We start from the raw sequence: 14430 nt of genomic DNA on the forward strand, positions 1-14430 counted from the left end.
CCGCTCCTCCACCGCTCCTCCACCGCTCCTCCACAACTCCTCCATCGTTGACGACATCAGATCCGACACCAGATCCGACACAACATCGATTTCTATGGCTTCTTTCCCGGTGGCTTTACAAGATCCAACACTATCTCAAGAGATCCGACACTATTTCAGGGTAATGTTTCAGATCTTTCTTTATTGTTACCATATCTTATTTATTTTTTTGTTATTTGAATCTTCAATGGGTAATGTTTCAGATCTTTCTTTTGGTTGTGGGTTCGTCAACGATGGTGCTTGTGGTAGATCTGTTATTTGTAGTAGATCTGTTCTTTGTAGTAGATCTGTTCTCGGTTAACGAATTTGACTGTGGTTAACGAGGTTTAACGAGGGTTATTTGTTGTAGATCTGTTCTTTGTAGTAGATCGGTTCTTTGTAGTAGATCTGTTATTTGTAGTAGATCTGTTATTTGTAGTAGATCTGTTTTTTGTGGTAGATCTGTTCTTTGTAGTAGATCTGTTCTTTGTAGTAGATCTGTTCTTTGTAAGTAGATCTGTTCTTGATTTTTTGTTTAAATTTATAGAATTTGACTGTGGTTAACGAGGGTTTATTTTTTTGTTTAATTGTTTAAATTTTTTGTAGTAGATCTGTTCTTTGTAGTAGATCTGTTGTTTGTAGTAGATCTGTTCTTTGTAAGTAGATCTGTTCTTGATTTTTTGTTTAAATTTATAGAATTTGACTGTGGTTAACGAGGGTTTATTTTTTTTGTTTAAATTTTTTGTTTATTAACCAGGGTTTATTTTTTTGTTTAAATTTTTTGTTTATTTACTAGGGTTTATTTGACTGTGGTTTAATTTTTTTGGTTACTGGTTTGGATATTTTGTCTGTGATTGTTAGGGAGTTCATTAAAAATGTTTTTTAGTTGGATAAGTCCAAACTAGGGTTACTGGTTTAGTTGTTGAAAAAATTATTTGAATGTTATTTAAATTTTTTATTAATATTTATATTTATTTGAATGTTGTCTATGAGGGACATGGTGGACCGGAGACGTCAAGATTCGTTAACGAGAATCTGTTTGCTAATCTCAAGAGTAAGTTCGGTTAAACGGTTTCAAGAATTCGATTCGATTGTGCAAGTGTGAAACTTTATAAAGTATTTGTTTATTTTGGTTCAGGATTTGCGTCTGAGGATCAAGATATGTCTGCGAATGTTATCAAGATATAGCGTAACCGGTCTGACATTCAAGAGGTAGGGTTTAAATGCACTTATAATATTAGTTCACTTGAATGTGTTTTGATGATAATTTTTAATTGGATTTCCAGGTGTATTACAGTGAAGAGACACATAAGTTTTCAGTGTCAGCAATAGAGGAAAGTGTGAAGTTAGAAGGAAGAATGACCTTTCCTCTTTGGACAGCACTTACATAGTTGATCATGTGTTTTTCTGTGAACGGTTTTATGATCCCGATAAGGGATCTCTCAAGCAGGTAGTTTCACCTGTCCATTCTATGTCCATTCTGAAAGTGTTTGAGGCTGTGATGCAAAAGCTGAGCTTGTGTTCTTAATCTGTCTGAACTGAAAGTGTCGACTCTATGATGCATAAGCTGAGCTTGTGTTCTTAATATGTCTGAACTGAAACTGTTAAGGCTATGATGCATAAGCTGAGCCTGTGAGGTTACATATGTGTTTCTTGTGCTTAAAACACTTTTACATCATGCTTTAAAGGTTGTTTAAGTTTAGTGGAAAATTACTCTTGTACATCATGCTTTAAAGCGGGGTTACATAACACAATAGACTGTGATGATGATTGTATTTTGAGGGTACATAGAAGATCCGAGTAGCAACTTCGCGGGGCAATATCCAGGTTGCATAGTTCTCACTTTGCAACCGTGTGTTGCAGCCATGGCTTTACCCGTAGTTGTGTTCACACTTTCCTCAATTACATGTCTGAGTCTTCAGGTGTTGATAGATAGATTGAATGAAACTTTATATAGGATCCATTAAACTAAAAACGGGTCAAGTTAACCATTATATGATCCGCGTGGGTACCAGGTGGAAAACAAGTTTTCAACATGGAAAACAAGTTTTCAACACTTGTGCTTAACAGGTTTGTACAATGGGCTTTAAAGACTTGTAAGTTTATCTCTTTTGAACTAAATCCTACTTTCAAAACATGAACCTAACAACTATTTTACTTCGATTTCAGAATATATCGACTCTTTGCATCTGGATCTTGCGTTGTTTCTCGTATTGCTTTTACGTCTACAGCTGTAAAAGCAACATTTTACTGTTGTCTGAAAGACAGCTTGCTTGCTGCAGTCTCTATAAACATAAGCTGAGCTTGTGTTCTTAATATGTCTGAACTGAAAGTGTTTGAGGCTATGATGCATAAGCTGAGCCTGTGAGGTTACATATTTGTTTCTTGTGCTTAAAACACGTGTACATCATGCTTTAAAGGTTGTTTAAGTTTAGTGGCAAATTACTCTTGTTGTGTACTCCGGATTTTGTGTTCTTAATCTGTCTGAACTGAAAGTGTTTGAGGCTGTGATGCAAAAGCTGAGCTTGTGTTCTTAATCTGTCTGAACTAAAAGTGTTGAGTCTATGATGCATAAGCTGAGCTTGTGTTCTTAATCTGTCTGAACTAAAAGTGTTTTGAGGCTGTGATGCAAAAACTGAGCCTGTGTAATCTATCTGAACTGAAAGTGTTTGAGGCTGTGATGCAAAAACTTAGCCTGTGTAATCTATCCAACAACTCAAGCAAATGTTTTCTTTGCATTTTAGGGGGAACATGGGTGCTTCTCTCCCAGGGCATACAAAACATAGGTTATTGGCGGCAGCTCGCCATATTTAACATATAAAAAAACTTTATGTGTTAAATTCGGCGGGCTTCCGCTAATGACCTGTGTCTTGTATGCCCTGTGGAGAGATCCACCCATTTTCCCCCTAAAAAACATAGAAAACATTTGCTTGAGTTGTTGGACCGAGCGAACCTTGCATAATGCGTCAAGGGAAACTATTGGTCGAGCGAGACATTTGTTCAGGTATCCTTATTTCATGATAAAATGATTATGAATAGCTGTGCATAAACTAATCGCAAGTTTGTTTGGTATATGCAGGGTAATAGGGAACAGAGGTTGAACCTGTGGTTTGACGCAACAAAGAACTTCCGATACATAATTCTAATATCTTAATAAGTCTATGTATTTTGATTAGGTGTAGCCAAATGGTGCTGGTGTACACTTTAATGATTAATGTTTATTCCATTTGTTTTTTTTTTTGAACAAGATAGTTCTCTGTAAAGAAATGAGTGGCGCAATCTTATCTAATCAAATGCATCATCAAGCTGTTGCGAGTATCAAAAGGGTTTTGGGTGTTTGGGCATTTAAATTAATTTTTTGTTGTTTTTTTATCAATTAGATGATAGGGTATTCGTATTAGAAAGTTTTGGGTATATACATTTTCACCCCCCACCCCCCACCCCCCATAAAAAACGTCAAGCTTCGCCACTGCCGAAGGCCTCACACAATTTTCTTTGTTTTTTTCTGAAGCCGGTAACCGGCCGTCACATAATAACCACCAAACGCCATCACAAAACCACCAATCGCCGTACACCGCTGTTTCTCCGCCGCTGAAGAAGGCCGCAACCGACCCTCACGTTCTGCTACACTGCCACCGTCGTCGTCGAACGCCACAACGGAAACTACATCCTCGTATAGGCCTAAACTCACCAACCTAAGTTATATGTTTCCCGCCGCATCGCGCGGGTAAACGACTAGTTTGTGTAACATGTTATATGTCTAAACTGAAATGATTTAGATAACGCTGAGATATGCAATATTATACAAACATTTATATATAGGAAGTACCAGCGGCGTATCCACCATGTTTGCATCATATTACATACTCCACGTTACTCAAACCATTTACCCAAACCAATCCACCATGTAAATTGTGCATGTATTAACCAAATGTCAAGTGTTATTGTGTAAACCATGTCGAATGTTTATGTCCAATGTAAACCATGTAACGTGTATCCCAAAATGTATCATGTATGGTAAGCGAAATGTATCAACTTAAACCAAATGTAAAATGCACAAATCAAGTCGTTGAAGTAACACGTGGTTTAAATCAACGTTATGCTCTGTGGAAAAATGCATGCTCTGTTGCTATTAACATTTATGTGGTATTGTAAACTATGCATACATCCAAGCCTTGAGACTGCGGCGATAAACCCTTAAACAAATTAAAGGTTTATCTAAGTTATGTATATCGAATTCGGTCATTCCTTCCAATCCTATCAAACCCAGGATTTCAGAAATGGGAGTTGTCAATTCCTATGGTACCACTACCTACTAACGAACGGCATAGCTAGTATTAATGAATGTATTGTCCCATGTTAAACAAACCAAATGTCATAGCAAAATGAAGGCATGTGATGTAAACAATTGTACTAAGTATGCTAAGTAAACATACGAAGCAGAAATGTTCATGTAAATCAATGTGTCCATATGTTGAGTAAACATATGCAACAGAAATGTTCATGTAAATCAATGTGTCCATATGCTGAGTAAACATATGCAACAGAAATGTTCATGTAAATCAATGTGTCCATATGCTGAGTAAACATATGCAACAGAAATGTTCATGTAAATCAATGTGTCCATATGCTGAGTAAACATATGCAACAGAAATGTAATGTAAATCAATGCACTAAGTATGCACACAATGGGCATACATAGCGTGAAATGTAATGAAATCATGTACTATAATGTACTAATGAGCATAGCAGATATACGATGTGAAAACATAGAAAGCATGAAAGTAACAGATAGGCACATGTGTTTCACCCCAAAACAGTTTGGAAAACAGTAAAAGAGGGGTTCAATGTACTCACCTGAGGTTGCTTTGACTTCCTTGTATAATAACCAAATAATGCTAAAGATCACGGGATATCAAACGGCACCTAATAGGTAGCTATGTTAATATACCGGACCAAATCGGAAGGATCGGATAGTATGCGGGTTCGTAAACCAAACGAGTATGGAGACTTGTGAAATATGGTTTAACAAAGCCTACATACTAAAATGAAACTTAACCTAAGTGCTTACGGTCCATCACGACCTGTTTAGGTAGCTTAGGCTACCCTAACGCGTCGTTCGCGTAGCACGCGTATGGAACGCCTAACATTGTGACCACAAGGTATAACCTCGGAAGGTTATAGCTATGGTCACCTAATATGTTTGGTCGGATCCTAAAGATCGACCAAATGGGTCGGGTTCGAAAGTATAAGCGATGGTTTAGATCGCTTACCTTACGACCCTATATAAGCACTATACTAAACGTGACGAGCCAAGCATGTTAGAACATGCTTAACTAAGTTTAGAAAACAGGTTTCGCATCAAAACAAACGGCTTTGATGCTCACGAGTAGTTTGGTTACAAAACACGCAAGAATGCGCATTTTGGCCGAAACTACGACTCGTCACTGAGCCTAGATAACGGGGTAATCAGTAGGTATGGTCACTATGGACCATAACCATCGTGATCACGCTCATGTTATGAAGTTCTAACGAACTTCGCATCGACCATAAGCTGGTCAACGCAGAAAGTCAACTAAATGTCGACTTTCAGACTCGAAAAGCGAATAAAAGAGCGAAAGAAGACTTACGGAGGGTCCCCGAGTGTTAATCTAGATCAAATAACTCAGGTATGAAGCAATGGCTCCAACTTAGAGTTTTAGATCTGATTCTTGTGGGTTTTTACACAAAAGGGGGGGGGGGTATTTATAGGAAAAGTGGAACCATTAGGATCGTTTTATCGAATATCCTGCCTTGATCTTGTGCGTACATGTGTTACATGGCTAGATTCACTGAATATGGCCCTTGGCCTTTCATTGGGTGAAAAGGCATTTGAACCTTTCGCAATCTGAAGAGTCAATCAGCATTAAATGTTGATTCTGCTGATCTGGGGACCCTTTACGGACCGTATGGCTTATGGCTTACGGTCCGTAAGGCCCTAGTTTGGCAGAATTACAGTTTTGGTCCCTGCAGCGCTATAACTTGGTATTTGATGCGTTTTTGGCACGTTTAAGCCCCGTTAACCTCATTTCAAAGCTCTAAAATGATGTTAAAGTATAGGGAACTGAAAATGTGCTCAAAAATATGTCGGATGTCGGTTCGTTTAGCCGTACGGTCGCGATGTTCGGTTAATTACGACGGAATGCGCATAAGCGCAAAAGACGATCCAAATTGTGCGACGAACGGATTTTTCTCATGCCATACACTTGGGCATAATATAAGAATGCTTACATAAATTTTTGGATGTCCGGATGTATTCAGAACGTAAGTTATACGCAAAAGTGCAAACTTGTGCACTTTTTGACACTTTTAGCCCCTTAATGATCCAAAAGTTTGTTTTAGCATACCAAACCCCTCAAAGCCTATTTCTAAGCTATCTAAAGGATTTTTATGGTATGTTTAACTTATGGAAATGTTCCGGAACGTTTGTTACAGTTCAAATTGGCATACTTTCACAGTTTGTCAAGTTTAGTCCCTGTAAGCGAATTAACTTGTTTTTGCCATACCAAAGCCTTCAAAACTTATTTCTAAGTTATGTAAAGGTTATTTAAGGTATGTTGAGTATATGCTGATGTTCCGGAGTATTTGTCGCATTAAACTGAGTACGTTTACGCACCAGTTTGCGTATAATTCTCTAGAAAGTGATGTAGAGTTTGGAGTTGAACAAAAGTCAAAACACGAAAAATGTAAAACACAACAAAACAAATATTGGGATCAAATAACATTATTTTATTGATAATTGAACTGTTCACAATGATTACAGGCACAGATGTTACAGATCAGAAGAATTCCTATCCAAATCAAGAGGCGGAAACTAATGATTTGGTGCAATCTCAGCCGAATTCACTTAAATTTGCTGTTGTATTGATCTTGTTTACGATTACAGACTCTGACAGCACTTCGGCAGCACTTCGTGGCTTGCCGGAAGAATACACCTAAAACTATGTGTCTAGTTCCGCTTGAATGGCAGCCTATTTATAGATGAAGAGGTTTCGCTTATACGGATATGTCCGTATAAGCGGAACTACATCACGGCCTAATAAGCGGAACCATCATGTTCTCATAAGCGAACCTAGTTCACTATGACATAAAAGCGAACCTATTAGACTGACACATTAGCGAAACTATTTCTATCTCATGTTACTAGGATTTGGTGCCATGTCTAATCTATACAACACTAAGACTCAATGAAAGACGTAGTCGACAGATGTAGTGCACCAACAAACTCCCCCTTGGATGTTGACGGAGTCTTCGAGTCTTCGCTTTCCAACCTACAGTCTTTATCAGTCTTCGATCTTCCTCTGAAATATTTGTCATTTCAAGAATCCTCGATCTCTATCTTTATCATCAACAAAACTCCTCTCTCTCGGATGTTGATACGGTGTCTTCAGACTCCCCCTCTCAAACAGCTGGGATTGTAGTCTGGAATTCACATCTTCAATCTGAGATAGTGAACAGGCTTCCATCAGGTTCAAGATCGTCATCTGACTCTATATCATCACAAAATCATCACCTGGCACACATTTACCTGCACAATCTCTACCCAAACGTAAGTTTCTTTAAAGATTAAATCTTTTCAACAATTTAGAAACTATGTTGGAAAACTACAGAAATGATTTTGCATTTAAGATCTTTTTCTAGCTCTTAACATTTTCACAAACATTTTCCTAACCAGTTCTTCAAGTTTAGCACTTAGAATTTCGAACATCAACTTTCCAATACCAGTTGTCGAAAATCTTTTTGTATTTTTCAAAACACACTAAACTCTTTTTGATTTCTCTGAAAGAAAGTACATGCAAAAGTGAAATATTTACAAACAATATTTTTGTGAGTTCGTGCAAGAGGATCATATCAGTTTTGAAACATATCACTAACACCGTTAAGCTTTAAACATTCTCAGTTCTAAACAATTTACCTAGATTGTCAGTATATTGGTCCATTTTAAATTTTCACACAAATTTCAATCGATTCGAGATACGATATTAATGTTTTAGAAAATTGAACTTAATTGTGTATCACTCCACTTGAATATACTCCCGTATCCAGAACCCAATGTTCAGATTTACAGGTAAATATACTACAAATGATATATGTATATAATTTAAGGGGTATGCGAGGGCCGAGGGATCTCAGATCGATACTTCCGTATGCGCAGAGAGATATCAGCTTCGACTTTTCAGTGTGTCCCCTTTAGGAGATCTTTTAGCTACAACAGCATGATTATCAATTTTATTGTCTAATCAGCTGAGGGCTTAATGCTATATTTCAAGCATTTTGCAGCAAGTATTATCCGAGGACTAGGTCAGAACTTCCATTTAGCAAAAGTCCCAGGATAATACCCCAGATATCTCACAGTATAAAGACCTAGTATATCATAAAAAAAAAACCTTTCAAACGGGATTTCAAGGGTTACCTATATATCCAAGAATAGCTACCCACAAATTAAGTTTCATTCAAACTTGCTTAGGTTTATATCTCGTTTCAATTTACTAAGTGTGTGAAAATCTACTGACACGTCCGCAGTAAGATTGTTTATCACTTTTAAACATTACATTTCTTTAGCGTGTTGTGATAGTTCACTGATGTACTATCATTTCCTCTTTTACGCACCGAAACTCATTTTTCAGTTTTATCATGTTTTTGACTTTTTCAAATTTTCTGATGTTTTTGGATTTTCTGAAAATTTCTTACCCCCCTAAAATTCAAATACATCTAATGAAAATTGAAAACAAACTATACAGAACATGACAACTGTTATCGAATCGCTTCAATTCTACATTCATTTGGCTTAAACAATCAGAACTCCCCCTCACAACAAACTATTTTCCCATAATGATTTCAAAACACTTAAGTTTGTTTTAATCAGAATGGTTTTTCCGGAAAATAAGTTTTGTTGATTTTATCACTTGTAAAATTGGGGATCAAATCATCACATTGTTTACCAATTTTATGAATGACAGTTAATTCAAGTTCAATTTAATGACCTTGATTAACCATTTGTAAAATCAATCTGATTCACATTCTGAACCACTTGTAACAATCACAAACATACAAACCACTTGTAGATTGAACCACTTGAAGGATTTAGCAATTAAGCATTTCAAACCTGTTTTTTTAACCAATTACCATCTGTTGGTTGAATTTTCAAAGTGCTGATTCCTACTCCAGACTTACAAACCTGGGAGTTCTGGTAAGTCCTGCAATTACTCAAACACATATTAAGAAAGATGCCGATTCATGATCCACGATTACCAACTTGGGATCTCCGGCAAGTCAGGTGTCTATTCAACGAAAAATATGTCCACCCAAGCCTGACCAGCCTTGGGTGAAGCCTTCTCTTGTTCATTTCTACTTTCAACAGACTTGTGAACTCCTCTTTTGGCAGCATAAAACGCTTTAACTTCTTTGGCCTTACCACTAACCATTTTGCCAAAAATGTTTTTCACATTTCCATTGAAATTCTTTTCAACAACAAATTTCTTCTTATCAGAATAAAACTGATTTGAAATTTCAACTTTTCCAACTTTCTTCATAAAATTTTCAGCACACAACGGTGGAAAATTTTCATCGTTCATAGTTGGAACTGACTTTTTCTCAACACATGGCTCCTCTGATTTTGTGGAATCAGAATCATCACCGGACTTGTTGCCTGAACCTTTAACAACCCATTTTTTATTTATTACATTTTCTTTTCTTTTCAAAACACTCTTTGAAAATTCTCCTTTTTCAAAAGTTGAATTTTCAAAGCCTGTGAATTTTCGGGTTGAAAATTCAGTTTTCTCAACGACTTTCTCTTTCAATTTACCAGAGACTTCCTGTTTTGGTATGAATGTCTTCGGACAATCCTTAGCAACATGACCAACAGTTTTACACTGAAAACAGGTTCTCTTTTCAATCTTCTTTGGAACATCAGTTTTCTTCAACTCTTCTTGCTTCTTCGCAAGGAATTCTTGATTTGTCTGCTTTCTGAGTGATTGTTCTTTCTCAGCCTCTGTCGTTTTCCCTGAAACAAATACAGTTCTTGGTTTATAAATTTTCTCATTTTTATAGTTTTTCGGTTGATTAAACCCTAATCCTTTCTTTTTGAAATTACGATTATGGTTTGGTTTCTTTTGGAAACTATAACCACAATTGTAACCCATTTTCTTGTTAATTCTTTGTTGTTCTCTTGAAGTGTATTGTTTCAGTTTTCCAATAAGATTTAAATCTTTTATTTCAGAAATATTAATTTCTGTGATTTTGAAAACCTTTTGAATCATCTCAAGTCTGACACTTCTTATTGGAAAAGCTTCATCAGAATATAATTTGTCAGAATCTTTCAAAGTATAAGCTACTTTGAATGATTCATCACCCAAATTAGATTTTGACATCAAAAACTCTTTATCATAAACCCGTTTGTCCTTTTTGATTGTCGGCTTTGACGTATTGGACCCAGACTTTGACTCGGGTTTGAACTCCGGTTTTGACTCCTCACTGTCATCTTTATCTAACACCTGATCAACCACACTTTTTATCGACTTTGACTCATGATCAGTGTCTGATGACGTGTACATGACATCAATATTTTCTGGCAAGTTATCCGACAGCCCAGACTCCCACTGTAAATTTATTGCCTTTACGACTCTCTCGGAATTTGGATTTCGAGGTGAATATCCATTTTCGACCGGGGGCGGACATCTATTGTAAACCACACTTGATTTCTTACCAGAACTCTTCACTTTATCTTCATCTTTTGTCGCAGATTTCTCTTCTTCAGATGTCTTCACTTCTTCAAATGTCTTCAAGTTTTCCACAACTGGATAAATCCTGTCAACAACAAAAGAAGAACATGAGTAGCTTTCTAATAATTTTTTAACTTTCTCACTTTCTATCTTTTGTGTTGCTAACTCCAACTCCAGATCAGCACATTTCTTTATATGAAAATTTGCATCATCAAGCTGTCTCAGATACGCTATCTTCAATGTATTCATTGCCACAGCTTGTTCACCATTTGAATTCGTATACTTGTTGATTTCTCTGTTCATTGTATCATAGGATTCTTTCAATCTGTTTATGTTGTGCAGCAATTCATTGTTCTGCTTGATTAGAGAATCACAGTTCATGCACTTTTCTGGAATTTTGACTGGTTCTGCATCAATTTTCACTTCAAATTCAGGAACCTCTTTGACAGTTCTACTTGATTGTAAAAATTCAGCTCTTCTCCTTTTCTAAGCTTTAGCTTCAGCTTTTAATCTCTCTTCCTCTTCTTCCTCTTCTTCAAGCTTTCTTCGTCTTGCTTCAGCAGCTTCTATAACTTTTCTGTTTCTTTCTGCGCATTTCAAATCATAAGCATTAGCAATGAAAGCATGAGTATTGAAAAAGTTGTTAGACATCTCTTTGGCCATAAATTCTTGATCCAGGCAAAAATTGTCCCAATTGAAACCTTCAGCCAATTTCTCATCATCTTGCTCTGCCACACACACTTTGCTGTTTGTTGGAATATATTTATCCCATGAAAAATTTTCATATTTGCTTAGACATGCTCTTTTTGAACTATCAATTACATCTCTCCCATGAGCAGTTTGTGCCTGATGCTGTGCTGGTGATGTGACTTGATGATAAATCGCCTTTTTGTGATAATCGTTATTTCCAAAAGGATTTTGGGCTCCAGTAGCTTCACGGTTTTTGCACTCCCTCTTGAAATGCCCCTTTTCCCTGCAACAAAAACACATAACTTTAGATTTATCAAAGCCTAAAGTTGAAACATTTGCATCACGAAAATCATCTCGGCCTGTAATTTGTTTAAACTTTTCAGCACGTCTCATCACACTTGCCATACACCATTTTATGTCCATTAATTCCATTTCCTCAGCATCAATTTGATCGCAATCCTCTTTTATGAGCATTGGATTACCGATCTTTCCGGCCACAAAACTACTATAAGACTCAAGAACCATTCCCAACAAAAACATTTGATTTTTAGCAATCTCTTTAGTGTAATCTTGATCATTTTCAATACTAAGAACAATATTGCACTGAAGTTTTCTTCCATTCTTTGTTACAGAAATATTTGGATCGAATGATGAAAATCTTGTGCTGCTTGATCCTTGGGATGATTTCTTTTCAGAAGAATCATTCACACTATAAGCGGTTTCAATCTTTGGAGAAAGATTTATTGTTCCAGGAACACCACTCTTGTAGTACAAGCTGATGTCTTGTTCTCCATCATAATTCTTCATCCTGGCTATCTTTCTCTGCTCCATCTCTTGAGCTTCCAGGTGTTTGATGAAATCTCCCAGTGTCATATTCTTGTAACCTTTTCTGTTGGATCTCAACATCATCAGAAACGTTCCCCATGTTTCATGTGGTAGCTCATCTGCAAGTTTTTCAATCAATTCATCAGTATCTTTCTTAATTCCAAGTTTTGACATGTTTCTCACCAAGTTACAATATCTATCAATTATCTGCTTGGTGTTTTCAGATTTCAAACCACGGAATAAGTCAAATTCTTTCTTCATGAGAGACATTTTGTTTTTGAGCATATCATCACTTCCAACAAATTTTGCTTCCAATTCTGTCCAAATTGAATAAGCAGTTCCGTTATGTTGAAGCAATATCAGAATGTCCTCTTTGATTGCTTGCTGAAGCAGACTCACCATTAATTTCTCATCTCGATATTTCTTTTTATCTTCCGTACTCATTTCTCGAATTGTTTGCTGCACACCATTTGTCGTGGGTCTAACATATGGCTCTTCAGTGTGTTCCCACGCATCAAGGTGATAAGCCTCGACCCAGTTTCCAAAACGTTTAGACCACACGTTATAATCATCAATATCCATGAGTTTAGGCGGTTTCTGAGATGTTCCGGTTTCATTGTCAATCAAAGCATTCTGAGTAATTGAGATCGGGCTAGCAAAGGCGTTATAGAATTCAGTGTCCATTGTTCATTTGTCCAAAGTTCACAAAATTTCGAAATTTAGACAAATTGTTCCTTGAAGCGAAACTGTCACAATAAGCTGAACTACAATTGTCACAATAAGCGAACCATTAAAGCTGAACCTCAAATGTTCAAATAAGCGAACCACATAATTGTTCACACGAGCGGAACCTCCAATGTCACAATAAGCGGAACTCCAAATTGTCACACAAGCGGAACCTTCAAGTACAGAAAGCGGAACTGTCTGTTCAAGCAGAACTCTTGAGCGAAAGTGTATTTGAAGCGGACCCTTTAAAGCGGAACTATTAGCTTGGATGACACTGAAGTGAAACTAACAGTCTCTTGAAGCGAAACTACTGTCCCTTGAAGCGGATCTAACATGTAATTTGAAGCGGACCTGCTTGCTGATGTCACTTTTAAACGTGCACGTATAAGCAAACCCCCTAAAATCCTAAGTTCTAGGTTGATTTTAGATCTGAAACTTTCAAGGGTTTACTAATACATGATTCCGAGTGCAGTGTGTGAATTTGAACTGATTTTACCGTGAAAATGTTTTGAAATTTTGAAAAAAGTGTAGAAAAATAGATGAAATCCAGCTAAAATGGCAAGAACTCCTCCCCCTGAGCTCTGATACTACTTGTAGGATCGTGTTCGGCCCTGTTTGAGTGGATCAGAAGAATTCCTATCCAAATCAAGAGGCAGAAACTAATGATTTGGTGCAATTTTAGCCGAATTCACTTAAATTTGCTGTTGTATTGATCTTGTTTACGATTACAGACTCTGACAGCACTTCGGCAGCACTTCATGGCTTGCCGGAAGAATACACCTAAAACTATGTGTCTAGTTCCGCTTGAATGACAGCCTATTTATAGATGAAGAGGTTTCGCTTATACGGACATGTCCGTATAAGCGGAACTACATCACTGCCTAATAAGCGGAACCATCATGTTCTCATAAGCGAACCTAGTTCACTATGACACAAAAGCGAACCTATTAGACTGACACATACGCGAAACCATTTCTATCTCATGTTTCTAGGATTTCGTGCCATGTCTAATCTATACAACACTAAGACTCGATGAAAGACGTAGTCGATAGACGTAGTGCACCAACAATACTCGATCCCTTTTCGCTTTTAGCACTTTTGGGTGTTACATACGTTACTTATCAAACCACAATCAAGCATAAACTATTTGAACGCTAACCAATTGCATGTATTACGTGACTAAATGAATGCTTGTTTATTATGTTTACACATGGAATGCTGTCTACCTGCCTTAGCAACATAGTACTATAGTTTGGACTCAGCACCCGTTCACATGGGGGTTGTTAAGGACAATTACTTGCATGGATTACGGTGGTAATCATGTATTGCGAACTGTCTCGGACAGTCAACCTGCAGTCGTTGGTACCGATGGTCCCATGTCGATAATTAACATGCTTCGTTTTCCTCTGTG

At 37.1% G+C, this 14430-nt stretch overlaps 1 long non-coding RNA gene across 1 annotated transcript; it reads left to right on the forward strand.

Annotated features, from left to right (window-relative positions):
• The first annotated feature begins 787 nt into the window (after positions 1-787).
• On the forward strand, positions 788-1452 carry LOC110938533. Its single transcript, XR_002591462.2, has 3 exons — positions 788-1072; positions 1157-1230; positions 1305-1452. It is a non-coding gene; the product is annotated as an uncharacterized LOC110938533 (long non-coding RNA).
• Positions 1453-14430: the final 12978 nt, after the last annotated feature.

This window comes from Helianthus annuus, chromosome 5 (assembly GCF_002127325.2).
Source record: "Helianthus annuus cultivar XRQ/B chromosome 5, HanXRQr2.0-SUNRISE, whole genome shotgun sequence".
Taxonomy (NCBI): domain Eukaryota; kingdom Viridiplantae; phylum Streptophyta; class Magnoliopsida; order Asterales; family Asteraceae; genus Helianthus; species Helianthus annuus.